Genomic DNA, 4,517 nt, shown 5'->3' on the forward strand with positions numbered 1-4,517 from the left:
TGCAGACAACACCAAGTTAGGTGCGTGTGTCAATCTGCTCGAGGGCAGGAAGGCTCTGCAGGAGGATCTGGATAGGCTGGACCAATGGGCTGAAGCCAATTGTATGAGGTTCAACAAGGCCAAGTGCTGGGTCCTGCACCTGGAGCACAACAACCCCAAGCAGAGTTACAGGCTGGGAGAGGAGTGATTGGAAAGCTGCCTGGTGGAGAAGGACCTGGGAGTGATGGTTGACAGTTGGCTGAATATGAGCCAGCAGTGTGCTCAGGTGGCCAAGAAGGCCACCAGCATCCTGGCTTGTATAAGAAACAGTGTGGCCAGCAGGGCTAGGGAAGTGATTGTCACCCTGTACTCAGCTCTGGTGAGGCCGCACCTCGAGTACTGTGTTCAGTTTTGGGCCCCTTGCTACAAGAAGGACATTGAGGTGCTCAAGTGAGTCCAGAGAAGGGCAACAAAGCTGGTGAGGGGTCTGGAGAACAAGTCTTACAAGGAGTGGCTGAGGGAGCTGGGATTGTTCAGCCTGGAAAAAAGAAGGCTCAGGGGCAACTTTATCACACTCTACAGGTACCTTAAAGGAGACTGCAGTGAGGTGGGGGTTGGTCTATTCTCCCATGTGCCTGGTGACAAGATGAGGGGGAATGTCCCAAAGTTGCACTATGGGAGGTTTAGGTTGGATGTTAGGAAGAATTTCTTTACTGAAAGGGTTGTTAGGCATTGGAACAGGCTGCCCAGGGAAGTGGTTGAGTCACCATCGCTGGAGGTCTTCAAAAGATGTTTAGACATATAGCTTAATGATATGGGTTAGTGGAGGACTGGTTAGTGTTAGGTCAGAAGTTGGACTAGGTGATCTTGGAGGTCTCTTCCAAACTAGATGACTCTGTGATTCTGTGAAATATATATATATGTGCAATATCCCTAACTGTGTCTGGAGATCTGAGTAAAGGACTGGGACTTCAACAGACCAAAGAGTCTTCATGCTGAGCTTAACTGTAGGGCCTAGTGAACATTGAATGAATAATTTTATTGTAATACAAATAAGGATTAGAGTTAAAGTTGCTATGGAAACACTGGTCTAATTTTTCAGAGTTTGGAGGTGTTAAAGTGAAGGCACCTGAAAGCAAGGAGAGGATGTGTACAAATTCACTGTCCAAAAACAAAACAAAACAAAACAAAACAAAACTATGCAGAAACAAGCTGTAATTCCAGCAGGTTTGGGGCAATTATTTAACATATTAGACAGCATAAGTGAAATCTCTGGAGAGAACAAATCTCATTGTATTTGGCCAGTGTACAAGCATGACTTACTGTTCTCATAGTGGAAGGTTGTCATGCCATGACAGTCCTCCATGGAGATGCTGCTGAGCTGCTGCTGTGCAATAAAGGACATTGGAGGAGAGCAAAAGAACTGAAACATTCACAGACTTTTTTCTGTCCTGGACCATTTCCTGTTTTGCAGAGGAAAGCAGGTTTTTCTGCATGGAACAGTAGAGCCACAGGAGACATTTCTGACTGCCATATAGCCGGAGTGACTTCTCTAGTGTCAAAAAGGGTCTAGAGGTTCTCAGGGTTCCATCCTTTATTGCAGCACTGCTACAGTTTTCTTCCTGTGCAGATTGTTCAGTAGGTAAGGGCTTGAGATGTGAGTATGTGAGGAACTGTAATTTTTCCTTCAGAAGGGACACTTCCTCCTCTGTTGTTATGATCATTAATAGGTTCTGGGAGCTTCTTCTTTGCAATGTCAGATTTATATGAAGCCAAACCATAGAAGAGAAAGGTACACGTGGAAGTGTGCATGCATGCGCATCTACTAAGTATGATCTCAGAAACTTCCTTTCCTTAAGTATCTGTAGTTTAATATCAGTCAGCTGTAATCTGGTCTCCTACCTCCTTTCCTAGGCAGTTCAAAGAATCTGATGTAGAAGGGACCAGGGCTGCTTCAGACTGGTGCCAGCAGCTCTTTACCATATGCTCACCCTGCTCAAACACAGGTGAGAGTGGAGTTCACAAGCCCTCTATACATACTCCAGCAGGGGAACCTGAAAATTAGACAGAATAACCTTGACTCAGGGCAGCTTTCCAATTTAAAATCCAAAAGAGTCAGATGTATCAGTCATGTTTTCACACAAAATCTGTGGGAAGCGAAGGTTAGATTCTGATAGCGCTAGGATACCTACTTAGGATTGGGATCTTTCCTTTGATCCTTATAGGCAGGTCTTCTTAACTCTGCTTTGTTGTTATCAGTGTGATGTCCTCTGCTTCTTTCAGACACCTTCTTTGCATGGAATATAGATTATTTTTTTCTATTATCAAGCATTATTTTCTTTTCTCTTTCAGCTTCCATCTGTAGCAGCCAGCAAAATATTATATGTACCTTGTAAAAAGTCCTTTATCCACTTTAACTGTAGTTTCAAAAGGTATGCATCTGTTTTGATTTTTTTTTTTAATGTTATTTCTAGGTTACATATGTGCAAGGTTAAGCTTTGCCTTTCCTCCTGCCCCAGCACCTCCATCTCCACCTTCATGGTTTGCAATGACAAAGGACAGCTGAAAGCCCTTGAAGATGATGAAAGTGAGCCTGTGAATTAGAAGCACTCACCTTTGAAGGGCATTCATCACCTGGGTTTTAAGACAGACAACAAAAAGAAAAGCTTTAGTTAACCATTTTGCCCATTCAAAGGAAAATATGCACCAAGAAAATTACATGAACATAATCAAACATGAGCTGAATTGGGTAATCCTTTAGGTAATGTGTGATATGGTTCTCCCAAGGTCAGCATTTCTTTGAAGCCACTGCTCCAAGAGGCCCCTGGTCTGCAGGACTCTCACTTTTTAAAGCAGGTTCCTAGTTCACAGACTTCTTGGGAAAAGCTTTAAGACATAGCCCAATTCAATTATGCAATTTTATAATATATATATATTAAACTTCATTCTCTTTTTATTCTAATCTTAAGTATACAGTAGCCTCTTGCTATGGGTCCCCATGCTTGAAATCCCTGTTCCAATAAGCCCAGCCATAACTGAGTTGCAGTAAATTAATAAATGGACATTGAAAGTACAGGGCCAAAGGCAGACAAGCAGGAATTTTACCTGCCTCCCCCTGTACCACTAGTTTTATTGACCTGACAGAGGCATTACCAGCTGAGGAGAGGCTGTGTGATCTGGCACACAGTTGCTCCACACTTGAGGTAGGAACAGCACTTGTACCATAAAAAACACTGTAGTACAAGGACAGCATGAATGCTACTGTAGACAAAACAGATCTTTCAAAATGATCCTTATTTAAACATTTATAATTGTAGTGCTGTTAAATTAGATCAAGCCAGAATTTACTTTCTCCAGTACTTTTAGCCACAAAAAATTACTTAATTGCTTTCAGTGGAATTTTTCCATTAAAGACATAAACAAGGAGAAAAAAATTATTTTGTGCAGGTTTATAGAAATTCCTGTCAAGTATGATTAATTTTGCAGCAATAAATACTTCTGTAGGAAGGAAGGAAGGAAGGAAGGAAGGAAGGAAGGAAGGAAGGAAGGAAGGAAGGAAGGAAGGAAGGAAGGAAGGAAGGAAGGAAGAGTTTCAAGATAAGAATGTATCAAAATACCTCAGAGCTTTGCCACATGAAGGGAAATATATTTTCCCTCACTGAACTGCACGACTCATTGATGGCCTCCACTGTGAAAATAAGAACAGCTTGTGTGCACTTGATCATAAACTGTAGCAATGAGCAATGACTGAAAGAGTGCATGTACATCAGTTTGCCTCTTTCCATGCCCGGGAACTTCTACGAAGAAACATATTCTCCATCAAAGTTGTTGTACATGCATTCAGCAAGAGAAAGAAACCCTTTTCCCTTTGAGCTTTCAGTTCGGGTAAAGGAAGTTCTTCGTTCTTTAGAATAAACCAAAAAAGCCACAGCCTAACAGCTCACCACCAGGACTAACAGTCAGAAGCACCACGTCTTTCCCCCTTCTCCTGCCTTTCATGCCCTGCCCTCACTTATCCCCTCCATGTCCCCCAGCACTAACAGGCCTCCCTACACACCTGCTGACTTCTCTGATACTCATGTGCTCAGATACTCCTGTGTTGGACCTTTTGCTAGGAAATAGTGACTTTATCATCTAAACTGCTACCCACCCCCCCCCCCCCCCAAACCCTGCCTTTGGCAGAAATCAGGCTGTGGTCATTAAGATCTGAAACATCTCCTGTAAGCAATGTGATTTACCCCTTCATGCAAAGTGCTGTGCCCACCACCCAAGCCATGTGCCCATGAAAAGTTGTAATTACTGTTGGAATTTGTAAGACTTTATGTGGGCAAAAAGCAAGGATTTTTAAATTCAGCTGCAGCCTTCTTGCTGATGTCTTACAGTAGAAATTCGTATCTGATTAGCTGCCCATTAACTTTAAATTCCCCTTCGTCATTACTGCTGCAAAACATGGGTCTCTCCTTGCACTGAATATCCTTGTTTGTGATTAGTTTTGTTCAGACATATTAGATTTCTTGTTGCAAAAATGAATTTCACTT

General features: G+C 42.5%; 1 long non-coding RNA gene across 1 annotated transcript; it reads right to left on the reverse strand.

Moving 5' to 3' along the window:
* Positions 1-1,179: 1,179 nt before the first annotated feature.
* On the reverse strand, positions 1,180-3,974 carry LOC137850180 (uncharacterized). Its single transcript, XR_011092333.1, has 3 exons — positions 3,745-3,974; positions 3,597-3,667; positions 1,180-2,613 (listed from the first exon to the last, which is right to left on the reverse strand). It is a non-coding gene; the product is annotated as an uncharacterized lncRNA (long non-coding RNA).
* Between the last annotated feature and the right edge of the window lie 543 nt (positions 3,975-4,517).

This window comes from Anas acuta, chromosome 1 (genome assembly GCF_963932015.1).
Source record: "Anas acuta chromosome 1, bAnaAcu1.1, whole genome shotgun sequence".
NCBI lineage: Eukaryota > Metazoa > Chordata > Aves > Anseriformes > Anatidae > Anas > Anas acuta.